Source organism: Lucilia cuprina, chromosome 5 (genome assembly GCF_022045245.1).
Source record: "Lucilia cuprina isolate Lc7/37 chromosome 5, ASM2204524v1, whole genome shotgun sequence".
Taxonomy (NCBI): Eukaryota; Metazoa; Arthropoda; class Insecta; order Diptera; family Calliphoridae; genus Lucilia; species Lucilia cuprina.
The window spans coordinates 10,681,677-10,698,149 of NC_060953.1; the positions used below are offsets into that span (position 1 = coordinate 10,681,677).

The following is a 16,473-nucleotide window of genomic DNA, read 5'->3' on the forward strand; positions in this document are numbered from 1 at the left end:
TAAGTGTGAATTCATACATGCCCCGTTTTTTATTTTTATCAATCACAAGGTGTGAAATCATTTATTGAACTCACTAAGTATCAAAAAGATCGAATATCATTTAATTGAACAAGAGGAAATAACTTTTATGTAGAGACTTGCAGGCAACACATCCTGCTTAGTGTAAGATACAGCTGCAAACAATCTAAAAATTTAAATTTTTATTATATTCAAGTGCACTTTGTACACTAATTCTTTTATATCGTTTTTAACCATATTTCATTTATTTACGATTTAAATCGCACCCATGTATATAAATATGTACTCTGGTAATTGTGTCCGCTCATAAATATTTTTGTTTTATTTAACAGAAACATAAAAATAGTTTTTATCGTTGTAACGGTAAGCTAGTAAACTGACATTTATAGGTTAAGACAGAATAGCAAAAAAAATGTTTAAACATGATTTTCTACATTTCAAAACAAATAACTATAAAACATTTGGCCTAAAGACATACCACTCAGAATATGGGCAAATCGTTAACGACAATATGAAACAAATAACAAATAGTTAAGCAAAATTCTTGCAGAAATAAATTTATAGGTAGAGTTTTAAGATTTGAATGGACAAATTTAACTCTTAGTTATAGTTCTAGCTTTCTTTTCAAAAACTCCTTCAAGTTCTTATCTAGTTCTGTTCTAGTTCCATTCCAGTTCTACTCTAGTTCCGTTCTGTTCTTTTGTTTTGTTCTAGTTCTGTTCTAGTTTTGTTTTGTTCTAGTTCTGTTCTAGTTCCGTTCCAGTTCTGCTCTAGTTCTGTTCTAGTTCTGTTCTGGTTCTGTTCTAGTTTTGTTTTGTTCTAGTTCTGTTTTAGTTCTGTTCTAGTTCTTTTCTGGTTTTGTTCTTGTTCTGTTCTAGTTCTGTTTTAGTTTTGTACTAGTTCTGTTCTAGTTCTGTTCTAGTTCTGTTCTAGTTCTGTTCTAGTTCTGTTCTAGTTCTGTTCTAGTTCTAGTTCTGTTCTAGTTCTAGTTCTGTTCTAGTTCTGTTCTAGTTCTGTTCTAGTTCTGTTCTAGTTCTGTTCTAGTTCTGTTCTAGTTCTGTTCTAGTTCTGTTCTAGTTCTGTTCTAGTTGTGTTCTAGTACTGTTCTAGTTCTGTTCTAGTACTGTTCTAGTTCTATTCTAGTTCTGTTCTAGTTCTTTTCTAGTTCTGTTCTAGTTATGTTCCAGTTCTACTTCTGTTCTGTTTTGTTCTAGTTCTGTTTTAGATATGCTGTAGTTCTATTCTAATTTGCTCAATTTATAATAAATAGTTTATAAATTTATACCAAATTAAAAAATAATTAATCCATGTCGTTTGTTTTTGCTTTTGCGTCAAACACTTGTACTAAGCAATAAATATTGTTGTATGCACAATAAGCATTTTCCTACATGTGTTGCAAGTATTGCAGAATATTTTTTCCTATTGCAAATAAGCCATTCGTGTATCCAAGTTATTTTTCTGCTCTTGGTGCTGTTGCTCCTTCTTCTAAGAAAATAAACAATTTCAAAAGGAAATTGAAATCCTTGTACATACATATTCCTTTTATTTATTTATATTTCTTTGCTTTGAAAATGTTGATGTTGCCTTAAGATTGTACGACTTCAAAAGCAATTAACTTGATAAAATGTTTATTTTTATTAAAAATTTGCCACACAGCAATAATATAACGACGACTGCAACAGCAAGCAACTAGAAGTATTTAAAGAATACAATGATTTCTGTGCAGCAACAAAAGGAAACTTGTTGTTCTCCTGCTTTGCTGGTTTTCTGTTATTCTAAATTATTATTTTTGTTAAAGGAGTTGTTGGTGGATTTTGCTTAGCTTGTTGTTGCTGTTGGTTGCCTTTTTAATATTCATGCAGAAATTAGTTATTGTTGTCGTTCGTCGTTGGTTGTTTAGTTGCATTCTGTTTGCATTTAGTTAAACTGACATTGACATCGCAGGTATTTATACAAATTCGAGTTTGTATGCAAAATGCGTGTGCGTGTTTTGTAACTCTCTGTACCGACTGACTGACACTCACTTACGGCCTTAATGCTTAACAACAGGAATTCAGTTTTACGCAATAGTATATCTATGCGCATGCGCGCAACAGGTAGAGCTTTTGATTTAATTTGAACATAAATCTTTAGGTGTCTTTTTATGGGTTCCTTGTTAAACAAGGGGTGGGGTCAAGAAACTATGCCTTAGGTGCTTTTCAATTTATGAAATTGTTTTTTTGAAGATTAAATCATTTACGTCTTAGAAGGAAGTTAAACGATATATTTGTTTAATTTAACTTTGTCTTTGATGATGTCAACAGGGTGAATTAAAACAATTTTTTAATATTTTGATTCTTATAAAAAATTTGCCTTGAAAGTGACGTCACTACACTTTGAAAATGGGAGAGACCTTAGTGGCGTTATGCTCTATACAACTGATCATACAAACTTAGATCGAATGTTTAGGCTCAGCTGAGGAATTCAATAAATAGTTCTATTTTAGTTCTGTTCTAATAATGTTCTAGTTCTGATCTATTTCTGTTCTATTTCTGTTCTAGTTCAGTTTTTGTTCTGTTCTAGTTTTATTCTAGTTCTGTTCTAGTTCAGTTCTAGTTCAGCTCTAGTTCAGTTCTAGTTCAGTTCTAGTTCAGTTCTAGTTTAGTTCTAGTGCAGTTCTAGTTCAGTTCTAGTTCAGTTCTAGTTCAGTTCTAGTTCAGTTCTAGTTCATCTGTTTGCATTTAGTTAAACTGACATTGACATCGCAGGTATTTATACAAATTCGAGTTTGTATGCAAAATGCGTGTGCGTGTTTTGTAACTCTCTGTACCGACTGACTGACACTCACTTACGGCCTTAATGCTTAACAACAGGAATTCAGTTTTACGCAATAGTATATCTATGCGCATGCGCGCAACAGGTAGAGCTTTTGATTTAATTTGAACATAAATCTTTAGGTGTCTTTTTATGGGTTCCTTGTTAAACAAGGGGTGGGGTCAAGAAACTATGCCTTAGGTGCTTTTCAATTTATGAAATTGTTTTTTTGAAGATTAAATCATTTACGTCTTAGAAGGAAGTTAAACGATATATTTGTTTAATTTAACTTTGTCTTTGATGATGTCAACAGGGTGAATTAAAACAATTTTTTAATATTTTGATTCTTATAAAAAATTTGCCTTGAAAGTGACGTCACTACACTTTGAAAATGGGAGAGACCTTAGTGGCGTTATGCTCTATACAACTGATCATACAAACTTAGATCGAATGTTTAGGCTCAGCTGAGGAATTCAATAAATAGTTCTATTTTAGTTCTGTTCTAATAATGTTCTAGTTCTGATCTATTTCTGTTCTATTTCTGTTCTAGTTCAGTTTTTGTTCTGTTCTAGTTTTATTCTAGTTCTGTTCTAGTTCAGTTCTAGTTCAGCTCTAGTTCAGTTCTAGTTCAGTTCTAGTTCAGTTCTAGTTTAGTTCTAGTGCAGTTCTAGTTCAGTTCTAGTTCAGTTCTAGTTCAGTTCTAGTTCAGTTCTAGTTCAGTTCTAGTTCAGTTCTAGTTCAGTTCTAGTTCAGTTCTAGTTCAGTTCTAGTTCAGTTCTAGTTCAGTTCTAGTTCAGTTCTAGTTCAGTTCTAGTTCAGTTCTAGTTCAGTTCTAGTTCAGTTCTAGTACAGTTCTAGTTCAGTTCTAGTTCAGTTCTAGTTCAGTTCTAGTTCTGTTATAGTTCAGTTCTAGTTCAGTTCTAGTTCAGTTCTAGTTCAGTTCTAGTTCTGTTCTAGTTCTGTTCTAGTTCTGTTCTAGTTCTGTTCTAGTTCTGTTCTAGTTCTGTTCTAGTTCTGTTCTAGTTCTGTTCTAGTTCTGTTCTAGTTCTGTTCTAGTTCTGTTCTAGTTCTGTTCTAGTTCTGTTCTAGTTCTGTTCTAGTTTTGTTCTAGTTTTGTTCTAGTTCTGTTCTAGTTCTGTTCTAGTTATGTTCAAGTTCTGTTCTAGTTCTGTTCAAGTTCTGTTCTAGTTCTGTTCTAGTTCTGTTCTAGTTCTGTTCTAGTTCTGTTCTAGTTCTGTTCTAGTTCTTTTCAAGTTCTGTTCTAGTTCTGTTCTAGTTCTGTTCTAGTTCTGTTCTAGTTCTGTTGTAGTTCTGTTGTAGTTCTGTTCTAGTTCTGTTCTAGTTCTGTTCTAGTTCTGTTCTAGTCCTGTTCTAGTTCTGTTCTAGTTCTGTTCTAGTTCTGTTCTAGTTCTGTTCTAGTTCTATTCTAGTTCTGTTCTAGTTCTGTTCTAGTTCTGTTCTAGTTCTGTTCTAGTTCTGTTCTAGTTCTGTTCTAGTTCTGTTCTAGTTCTGTTCTGTTCTGTTCTAGTTCTGTTCTAGTTCTGTTCTAGTTCTGTTCTAGTTCTGTTCTAGTTCTGTTCTAGTTCTGTTCTAGTTCTGTTCAAGTTCTGTTCAAGTTCTGTTCAAGTTCTGTTCTAGTTCTGTTCTGTTCTAGTTCTGTTCTAGTTCTGTTTTAGTTCTGTTCTAGTTCTGTTCTAGTTCTGTTCTAGTTCTGTTCTAGTTCTGTTCTAGTTCTGTTCTAGTTCTGTTCTAGTTCTGTTCTAGTTCTGTTCTAGTTCTATTCTAGTTCTGTTCTAGTTCTGTTCTAGTTCTGTTCTAGTTCTGTTCTAGTTCTGATCTAGTTCTGTTCTAGTTCTGTTCTAGTTCTGTTCTAGTTCTGTTCTAATTCTTGTTCTGTTCTAGTGCCTTTCTATATTGTTAAGAAGCAAGAATGCTGAAATAATCCATTCACAAATCCTCTGCTATTTTAAAAGCAAAACTTTTCACAAAATTGCATGCAACATATGCTCTTTATGTCGTCTATTGCTGTTGATTTCTTTAAACCTGTCTTTTGTCCGTACTTTTCTTATGATTAAGATATGTAAATACTTGAAAGCTCTTTGAACATTTTAAAATTTGTTCCACTTTCTATAAAGACAAAAACCGAGACAGTATATAAAATAACCGATATTTTAAACCTTTAATAAAGAAAATCTATTCTTGTGTTTACAACAAATTTCATTTACATACACATACAAGTGGTTTTAAGAGTATTTTCCATTAAGCTTTTGAAGTTTATTCACAACTATTTCGCACAAAAAGCTGCCAGATTGTTTTATTTCGATTTCCTTTTGAAAGCATCCTCATTAAAATCCATTCATGTTTTCAACAGTTCTGTATATCATTCATCTGGGTTTTTTTATCTTTTTTGTTTTTAAATATTATAATAATTTATGTTGTATAAACCAGCTTCTGTTATTTATATTAAACACAATAATTTTTCTGTTATTTTCCTCGAGTTTTTCTTTTTTTATATAAATAAAATACAAATGTCCCCTTAATAATACCTTCTGGTACTGAATTAAAAAAAATAAACACTGAAAGATGTTGCAACAGCGAAGCTGTGAAAAAAACATTAAAAACGTGACGCTCCATTAAGTGTCAACTGTCAAAAGAGGCATAAACACATGTGTTCAACAATGAAATTGAGGTCATTATAAAATCAAATACATAATTGAAGAAAAAATTAAATGAAAGAGCATAATAAAAGTTCTTTTAAATGTGGAAAAAATTTAATTTAAACGAGGGCAAATACATTGGAATTAAAAAAGGAAAATTGCAATGAATTGTTTTAGTTGTATTCAAAATTTTAATTGAATTAAGAAATTAATTGAATTGGATTGCTTTTATAAAATTTCTACGTGATATATGTTTTCTCGAAAGGCCTTGTTATATACACTCTTCTAAGACATTCAATAATCCAAAATATTACATGGTTTCTTTCGTAAAGTTATCACAGTAGTCATACAATCTTAAGGAAGATATGTGAAGTGTCCATTTGATCTAAGTTGATACTTAAGTGATTTAATGATAATAGAAAACTCCTCGCGATCGCCCAAAACTAGTTTTCTTTCGGAACACTTGTTGAAAGCCATTCTCCTACTTATCGATCGTTTCCAACAAAAGAAGCTTTTTTAAAAAATGTAGCTTCCGCCTTCGTTGTTCTTGTTGTTAAACCGTTGAACTCCGAATCGTTCTGTTGCTAAAAACCAATTGTTATTGGAGCCGTCAGCATCGTTATTCCAATGCTACCCACTGTTTGTTGTGCTATCTAAAACGAGACATTTGGATACCACTCGAGAGTGATTGTGTGTCGATCGTTATCAACAATTTTTCATAATTGTAGTTCAGCCTTCATTGTTATTGATGTTGTAGCTGCGATAGGTGTAAAATTGGTTCTGCTGAGTTGACAATCCTTGGTCGTTGAACTCTGAATCGTTTCGGTTCGAAAAAGCGATTGTTGTTGGAGTCTTCAGCATCGTTATTCGAATGCTAGCCTCTGTTTGTTGTGCTATCGGAAACGAGACTGGAGGATGATTGAGTGTCGATTGTTTTCAACAATCTTTCATAATTGTAGTTCAACCTTTATTGTTATTGTTGTTGTAGCTGCGATACGTGTAAATTTAGTTTTGCTGAGTTGACAATCCTTGGCCATTGAAATCCTAATTGTTTCGGTGCGAAAAATTGATTGTTATGATTGATTGTTATTCTGATGCTACCTACTTTTTTTATATCGAGTGATATTCGGACATTAATAAATAAATTGTGCTGAATGGACAATCCTTGGTCGTTGAACTCTGAGTCGTTTCAGTTCGAAAAACCGATTGTTGTGGGAGTCGTCAGCACCGTTATTCTGATGTTACCAACTGTTTGTCGTGCTATCGACATTCGAACATCACTCGAGGGTGATTGAGTGTCGTTGGTGTTATAGCTGCGTCCTTGGATGTTGAACTCTGAATCTTTTCGGTTCGAAAAACCGAAGTCCTCAGCACCGTTACTCTCCTACTCCTACTGTTTATTCTGCCATAGATAACGTTTATCAATCGAGGGTTATTGAGTGTCGATCGTTTTCAACAAATTTTCCTAATTGTTGTCTTCATTGTTTTTGTTGTTATTGCTGCGACAAGTGTAAAGTCGGTTTTGCTCAGTAGACATTCCTTGGTCGTGGAAGTCGTCAGTATTCTTATTCAGACGCTACCCACTGTTTGTTATGCTATCGGAAAGAAGATATTCGGAGATTACTCGAGGATGATTGAGTGTCGGTTTTGCTGAGTTGACGATCCTTGCGCGTTGAGTTCCAATCGTTCTGGTGAGAAAAACCAATTGTTATGGGCACATGTCACTCAGTTGTTGAATTGGAATCTTCCTTAGGTATTTGTGAATTACAGAGCGAAATCCTTGATCATATACTAACCAACCATTAGTATCTCGCGAATCGAGAATTCTTGGACGTTTATTGTTAGGGCCATGGGTTATATATTGTTGACAAAACAGGAAACATCGGAAAAATCATTAATAAAGTCATTCAAACTTTGTTTTCTTTGATCGCAGTATACTGCATAGATCGTTCCCATTCTATTGCAGCAATTATTGTATAAATGAAGAAATGGATGCCACCCACACCTTATTGTTGAACATTTTTGCACTAACAACAAGTCTTAAATCGCAGGAGACAACCTCAATGCTATCGGCAGAACTTTTATCGAGAAATACATTATTATTCATATATACGAGTCGATTGGATTGTTTAGCACACCTCTACTGATATACATATAAGATTAAGAACAAGTACTAACCGTCTAAATTGTCGATCACTCTGGCGGTTGGAAGAGCTTCCGTTAAAGTCATGATCTAAGAACAAGGACAAGTAGTTCTGAAGGTTATCTGCAAAAGCCGATAGGATTCTGTCTGGCTTTCTTCGATTCGATTTTTGTAAAAACGCCTTGATTAAAATTAGAGTTTTCTTTAGGATTTCTTCATTTAATCCCTTTAGGTTGGTCAAATATTTTCGTTAGAATTTGTTGATCAAACATACATAGCATGTGAATTCGTTGAGTCTCTGATCTAAGAACAGCAAGATCACTTCCGTAGTAGTAATTACAAAATTACTTTTTTTTAATGTTCGATCTTTGATAGAATACTTTAATCAATAAAATTTAAGAGTTTTCTTTAGGAGTTCTCTTTTCATTAGACCGTTATCTATTATTTTCTCTATGTTTTCTAAACAGCAGTACGGTAGCGTCCTAAATTTTCAATTATTTTTGGATTTTTAGCACAATGATCGCAGTTGATGTTGTTGAATATTCATTCGCTTCAAGAAATGAAGTTCTTCACCGTGACAATATATTTGCGACATTATTACTCTAATGCAAAAGTTCAGGGCAACTCTATCTCTTGGTTTCTTTTCCATTCGTTCTTCTAGCTTGTTCAATAGCGTCTTAAGTTCTCGATCATTGTTAGAACTTTTTATAGCGCAATGATCGCACTTGATGTGTAATATTCATTCGCTTCAAGAAATGAGGTTCTGCAACTTGACAATATATCTGCGACATTATTACTCTAATGCCAAAGTTTCTCTTTCTTGGTTTCTTATTCATTCGTTCTTCTAGTTTGTTTAAATAAGTAGAAGACAGCGTCTTAAGTTCTCGATCATTGTTAGAACTTTTTGTAGCACAATGATCGCAGTTGATGTTGTGGAATATTCATTCGCTTCTAGAAGTGAAGTTCCTCAACTTGACAGTATATCTGCGACATTATTACTCTAATGCCAAAGTTTATCTTTCTTGGTTTTTTCTACATTCGTTCTTCTAGTTTGTTCAACTAAGTAGAAGTCCGATAGCGTCTTAAGTTCTCGATCATTGTTAGAACTTTTTGTATGTCAAAGTTTAGTGCTACACTTTGGTTACTTCTCCTTACGTTCTTCTAGTTTGGTTCAATAAGTAGAAGGCCAATAGCATCTAAAGTTCTCGATCATTGTTAGAACTTTTAGTAACTGCTATATTTTCCACATGAGATCGTGGAATATTAATCTTGCTTTTTGGAGTAACGATTAGGGCATAGAATAAATGTTAAAGTACTTTACGTGAGTACCTGTCATTATGCCCTATCCCAGGCTGGTCTAGCTATCTAATCTCTGACCATTGCTGCCCCGTTGCTTAACTTCCGAGATGTAAAACATCACTTCCATTTTCAACCACGCAAATGGGATGGCCTCTGTTGATTCGGCAATAGCACCTAGAGACGTAACCTGCGATCTAACATCGCCGCTGAATCCTTCAATGAAGAACTCAGGTGGCAATTTTTGCACATGGATTGGGCCGGTCCATGTACAAGGACTTTGCTGAAGTACTCGAGCTATCTAATCTCTGACCATTGCGGCCCCGTTGCTTAACTTCCGAGGCGTAAAACATCACTTCCATTTACAACCACGCAAATGGGATGACCTATGTTGATTCGGCAACAGCACCTAGAGACGTAACGGGTGGACCGAAATACGAATCTATCAAATAAGCCGAGACTTTGTTCTTACTCACAAAGACACACTGTGGTAGTTCTGATATGAAAGGAGTAGGAGTTCGTTGAATATTTCTTCTCTTTAAGGAGTAAAGTACCTTTTCCTTGTCTATATCTTCACGCCATTACTTAACTTTAAGCACAAAGTTAAGTGCGCCATTCTTTGGCTTTTAAGACTTTGTAAATATTGTGAAAAAGTTTTGCAAAATATTTTTAGCTTTAACCTTCAATTAGTTTACATTTTTTTCATTAAAAATTCATTCATTATTAATATTTTTTGTAAAAATTTGCATAATATTACAAATGAAAACCACACACATGCTAGCAACAAGTTTGCTTGATTAACTGTCAAACTAAAAATGACATATTGTTTTTTTTCAACTCTTTACAATGAACAATTTCAGCAACAAGTTTCCAAGAGAGCTGGGTCAGTAAATTATTAATAAAAAATGTCAAAAATGGCCAACAAAACATGCAGCCAGACATTCAAAGTGAAATGATATCCTTTCATGTTTTGGTATTTGTTGTTGTCATCGTAAAGTGTTAGTTACCCCATCAAATGATAAAAGCCTAGTCATTTATTTTTAAATATGTTCAATTAACAAAAATGCAAAGAAAAACTTATAAAATTTGTTAGAAACTAGTTCAGTATCATTTCAACGTGTTCCTTTCAACAAGTCTTTTACTGATCTCGCTACAGCTTTGCATGTGTTAAAAAGGCGTTACGTGGCTTAAACGCTAATGGTTAGCGTACGATTTTGAGACCAGACATTTGGTTTCAAATAACTTTATTTTTAGTTCCAATCCACAAAAGACCATTACAAACAAATTTCAAGTTGTTTGCTGTCATTAATCAGTTTTAATGTCAGTTTTAAAAACACACAGAAATATTTTAATATAATTTAATGCTTAAAAACATTTGAATTTTTATATTAACATAAAAACTTAAAAAAAATAAAACTTACATTATCACAAGAGGTCCTACATGAACCGTACACTTTCCGACAGCAATAAAAGTCGTATTCTGTAATTAAAGAAATATTAAAATATTTTAAAATTCCATTAAACCAAATTTATTAACTGTCTTTTATAAACTTTAATTAAGTTGCACAAAACTATTTTTTAAAAATTTTTATTATACATTAACATAATTAATCTTATAGCTTTCACAATATACCCCTTTTTTCTGCTACTAAAATATTTCTTATAGCTCAGTTGTTTTTTCTTCTTTTCCTAAAGATAAGCAATATATTTTTGTTCTAAAAAATGCCCTGCCACCAAAGAGCAATGATCCTCCTCAGTTGGAAATGTGTTTATGTCATGCATTTGGAGTTGTTCATACAAACATATGTTTCCATTTGAAAATGAACTTATAACGAACTAAATATGTGCGTTTGCAGTGAATAAAGATTAATGTCTCTACATATTTTTCTTATGGGGAAACTACTGCTATGGAGGAAGACATGTTTGTGCATGTACCAAGTTTTATTCATTTTCACTTTGGCATTACTTTAGTTGTAGTTCTAGTTCAGTTTTAATTCAGTTCAAATTCGGTTTTAGTTCAGTTCTAGTTCAATTCTAGTTCAGTCTTAACTCCTAATTTAATTCTAATTCAGTTTTAGTTTAGTTCTAATTCAGTTCAAGTTTAAGTCTAATTCTGTTCTAGTTTAGATCAAGTTCTAGTTCAATTCTAGATCAGATCTAGTTCAGTTCTGGTATAGTTCTAGTTTAGTTCTAGTTCAGTTCTAGTTCAGTTTTAGTCCTGCTCTAGTTTTGTTCTAGTTCTGTTCTAATTCTGTTCTAGTTCTGTTCTAGTTCTGTTCTAGTTCTGTTCTAGTTCTGTTCTAGTTCTGTTCTAGTTCTGTTCTAGTTCTGTTCTAGTTCTGTTCTAGTTCTGTTCTAGTTCTGTTCTAGTTCTTCTTCTAGTTCTTCTTCTAGTTCTTCTTCTAGTTCTTCTTCTGGTTCTGTTCTAGTTTTGTTCTATTCTAGTTCTGTTCTATTCTAGTTCTGTTCTAGTTCTGTTCTAGTTCTGTTCTAGTTCTGTTCTAGTTCTGTTCTAGTTCTGTTCTAGTTCTGTTCTAGTTGTTCTAGTTCAGTTCTAGTTCAGTTCTAGTTCAGTTCTAGTTCAGTTCTAGTTCAGTTCTAGTTCAGTTCTAGTTCAGTTCTAGTTCAGTTCTAGTTCAGTTCTAGTTCAGTTCTAGTTCAGTTCTAGTTCAGTTCTAGTTCAGTTCTAGTTCAGTTCTAGTTCAGTTCTAGTTCAGTTCTAGTTCAGTTCTAGTTCAGTTCTAGTTCAGTTCTAGTTCAGTTCTAGTTCAGTTCTAGTTCAGTTCTAGTTCAGTTCTAGTTCAGTTCTAGTTCAGTTCTAGTTCAGTTTTAGTTCAGTTCTAGTTCAGTTCTAGTTCAGTTCTAGTTCAGTTCTAGTTCAGTTCTAGTTCAGTTCTAGTTCAGTTCTAGTTCAGTTCTAGTTCAGTTCTAGTTCAGTTCTAGTTCAGTTCAAGTTCAGTTCTAGTTCAGTTCTAGTTTAGTTCTAGTTCAGTTCTAGTTCAGTTCTAGTTCAGTTCTAGTTCAGTTCTAGTTCAGTTCTAGTTCAGTTCTAGTTCAGTTCTAGGTCAGTTCTAGTTCAGTTCTAGTTCAGTTCTAGTTCAGTTCTAGTTCAGTTCTAGTTCAGTTCTAGTTCAGTTCAAGTTCAGTTCTAGTTCAGTTCTAGTTTAGTTCTAGTTCAGTTCTAGTTCAGTTCTAGTTCAGTTCTAGTTCAGTTCTGGTTCAGTTCTAGTTCAGTTCTAGTTCAGTTCTAGTTCAGTTCTAGTTCAGTTCTAGTTCAGTTCTAGTTCAGTTCTAATTCAGTTCTAGTTCAGTTCTAGTTCAGTTCTAGTTCAGTTCTAGTTCAGTTCTAATTCTGTTCTAGTTCTGTTCAAGTTTTGTTCTATTTGTGTTCTACTTCAGATCTAGTTCAGTTCTACTTTAGTTCTAGATCAGTTCTAGTTCTGTTCTATTTCAGTTCTAGAACTAACCAAACTAACATCTGTTTTGCTAACTTTCAACATTCGTTTTCTCAGACACCTGTTTGTTCTTATGCGATCCACAATGATCTTAAACCGTATTTAGAAGACAATCTGTCTAGATGCACTCATCGAAAATCATTGATATTTTTAGCATAATATAGCTTATCTTTATAACATTAAAACTTCCAAATGTTTATAGTTTCCATATCAATAAAAATACTCACTAAGCTAAATTACCTATAACTCTCTAAATGTCTGGCTTATCCTAAAATATCTCCATAAATCTGACGCTATCATTACTCTGACTTTTATCCCAAACATTCCACATGTAACGATTATTGTCTGCATTTCAAATGATTAATTTATGTATCGACAAATATCTTGGATGATGTTTCTTGTGTAGGGTAATTGTGGGATTTTTATTTAAGTTTTCCTCTATATTATTTGATTTTTTTTGTAGTATGTATTTTCATTTAATTCCTTAAACTTTTCGAACATCATCAAATCTGAAACTTGTTGTTGTTGTTTTACATGCATATATATCTTTTATAGAGTGTTATATGCGTAATAAATTCAAAAATGTATTTTTTGTTGGTTTGATGTCGTTCTTCCTCAAACTTACGTTCTGAGGAACATGCTTTCAAAACTTACATACAGCATGCAAATAAATGTTTTGCTTTTGTATATCATTTTATGCGTTACAAGTGTCACAAGAGTAATGTGTGGTGAAACTTGTGAGTGGTGATGTAGAAAAAGAGAGAGGGAAGGATGGTAAAGGCAAAGATTTGATATGGTTAAATAATTTGTGTAACAATTGTGTATTTTTTCGGAAGTTTATTAAGTTTTACAGAGAATAGATTGAGCTCTTTTTGGCAGCAGAAGCAAGCGCAAGTTGATCAAATTTCGGACCTCTATTTGGAAGGTAATCAACAGATTATCAAATCTATAGAAGAAGAGAAAGTACATTTTCCAACCTGATAACATTATAATCAAGGATACAAGAAGAGCCTACAACAACTACGAAACTTAGAAAAGAGGACATTCTGGCAACAGAAGAAGTAAAAGTACTGTTTCCAATGTAATAAAATTATAATCAAGGATACAAGAAGAACCTACAACAACTTCGGAACTTAGAAAAGAGGACATTTTGAGAAGCGATTCAAAATGAAGATAGTAATGTCCAATCGGATGAATGTTGTGAGAAAAATGAGGATGGGAGAGTCATACTGATATAATCTCTATAAACTCAATAACGATTACGGATTATTTCTTAAGATAAACTCTGTCCTTTGAAATTATGGAGCAGATATTCCAAGTGAAGATATTTTGATAGGGGAGTCATACTGATAAAATATACAGAAGTTATTACAAAGAGTCCTGAGTCCTTATGGTACAAGTTTTGCCAACTCTTTAACTGCCTGAACTACCGAAGAGTAGCTTCTAATCTCCAGAGTATTTGAAACAAGTCCTTTGCTTATTGCTTCTATTTGATGAAAATGATTTCAGTACAGGAATAATTTCCTTATCATTTTGGGATCAAAGATTAGTGATCTTTACATAGAAGAACATTCACTAACTTCGGAACTGAGGAATGAGTCCTCAGACATATTGGCGAAGAAAACCTTTGTAATAATAAGAAAAGGAAATTTTGATATAATGATTGTCAACTAAACAACAACTAATCTTATCAAGAAGAGAAGTTCAGCATAGATTCTGCAAAATTGGTTCTTCAGTGTACTGAATAGTAAATTTCGGCTTTTGAGAAGACCGACGAATATTACATCCATTCGGAGAAATAGATTTCGGTAGAAGAACATCGTCATCGTTTTCGAAATCATTGATATGTTTTGTTTATATGGGAAGAAGTTTGGACAACTTCGGAAGAAAAGAGGATCTAATAACATTGAACAATACTCTCGTAGCAATTGAAGTCAAATTAATGAATAGTTTTTATATCCAGGGAATGCAAATTTACCATTAGAAAAAGAGATCTTAGTAACGTTGGAGAAGTCCTTTGAAAGTAACTGAAGTTATTAATGTGCAAGCAAAGAAGAACTTACCTTCGGAGAAGGCATTCTCGAAATCAGTGATATGTTTTCTCTCGAGGAAAGAAGTTTCGACATCTTCGGAATAGAAAAAAGAAAACCTAGTAACATTGGAGAAGTCTCTCGTAGGCAATAGAAGTCGTAAAAGTGCAATTAAACGAATTTTTTGAAGAAATATGAAAAGGGAAGTGTAACTGTTATAAAAATCAAATCAGTGACTAGTTGTTACTACAGGGAATAAGAGCTGATCCACGGGGGGAAGGGAAATTAAGCCCATCCCCCTAAATCTCCAAATAGAAAAAAATGAAATATGTAAAAAATTTCCCAACAAACGCTTGAGTTGGAACCGCGCTTGCTAAGGAAGAACTATTGAATTGAATTGGGAAAAGATGTCTTAGTCGAGAAGTCCTTCGAAAGCGGTTGAAGTCATTAAAGTGTAAGCAAAGAAGAACCTACCTTCGGAGAAGGCATTCTACATATAAGAACTTTCTACAACTTTGTAGAAAAAATTCTCGATGGAAGACATAAATATAAGTAACGTTGAAGAAGTCTTTCGAAAGCAATTGAAGTCCTCAAAGTTCAAGCAAAGAAGAACTTACTTCAGAGAAGGCATTTTCCATATAAGAACTTTGTACAGCTTCGGAGAAGGAATTCCCAATTGAAGATATAAATATGCAGTTGAGAGAATATTTGTGAAACAAAAAGTAATGAAGAACATGATCCTCCTTATATGGAGGAGCTATTTTCCAGATAAAAACTTTCATAGGACATTCCAATTAAAGATTATAAATGTGGGATAAAGAGAACAATAAGCTAAGGAAAGAAACTTTCTGTAACTACATCGGAAAAGGCATTCTTCATATAAGACTTAAGAGTTAAAATTATAAATATGAGTAACGTTGGAGACGTTTTTCAAAAGCAAGCAAAAAACGAACTTACCTTCGAAGAAGACATTCTCCATAGGAGAACTTGCTACGACATCGGAAAGAAACTTTCTGTGGTGACATTGGAACCATAATCTGAATAACAATTGGAATTTTATGCTGAGGCTATGAAGAGATTTCCAGTTAACAGTATTGCCAACCATACAAAAGTTAGATCCAGCTGTAACGATTCATATCTACAGATAAAGTTCTATAACTGCTGGTTCACACTAGGAAACTTTTGATTTTGCGTTAGAGGGAAATAGAAAGAATATCATTCATTTCTCTCGCGGAGTTTTCCGTACTCGGAAATTTCTTTTGTTATTCTTCTCATGCTTACAACAAATCAATGCAATTAACACGTAGTTTCTGAAAAAAAAGTTTCTATGTGTGGACATTAAGAACACTTCAAAGGAGAATTAAGAAAAAGTTTTTCAACAAAAGTGGACTAGGCCTTAAACTATTGTATTTTTGAGGAAAGCTTTACACTTCCTACCCTTAGCATACCTTCCCCTTCTATAAGCCTGTGCAAGCACATTACGATCATGTATTTCTATGTTTTTATTTTAACGCGCGCGTTCAAATGTTAGAGTATAAAACCGCAAAACAAGAAGAAAAAAACTTAAGTACTTGTACTCCACTCTAGACCAACTCATGAATTGATATGAATGAATGTTTGTATATAGATTTGGCATGAGTGTGTGTGTAATATCTTCTTGTATATCAAAGTGTTATAAAGTATTTTAGATGTTTAGATGATTTTCAGTTGTAACATGACATACACTAGCATATAAATTATACAAATACAACTAACACTTAATGGCATTGATGACTTGTTATGTTATACATGTACGGAAATATTGGCATTTTCTTTTTTTTACATATATGATCGGAGAGAGGGGGAGAGAGAGGTGAAGAAGGAGAGGTTTGTTTGAGTGTAGAAAATAAAGACTTTAATAATTGAAAAGATCCTTGTTTGGAAGAGGATTTTAGAGGAAACCTGCTGTTGATGCGGATATGATGGCCTTAGGAGAAAAGTGTGGCTTTGGCTTGAACTAAAAAGAGAATTCAAGGATTAAAGATAACCTTGTGTAAAAGAGCATTTTAAAAGATAACTGTTGTTGAAGTTGGATATGTTGG

The 16,473-nt window shown here is 33.3% G+C and overlaps 1 protein-coding gene across 1 annotated transcript in view; it reads right to left on the reverse strand.

Annotated features, from left to right (window-relative positions):
- Positions 1 to 10,382, reverse strand: part of LOC111683813 (reversion-inducing cysteine-rich protein with Kazal motifs) — a 31,450-nt gene extending 21,068 nt beyond the window's left edge. Inside the window, exon 1 of the mRNA XM_023445927.2 lies at positions 10,329 to 10,382. The gene's annotated coding sequence lies outside the window, so the exon portion shown is untranslated. The remainder of the gene's footprint in view (positions 1 to 10,328) is intronic.
- Between the last annotated feature and the right edge of the window lie 6,091 nt (positions 10,383 to 16,473).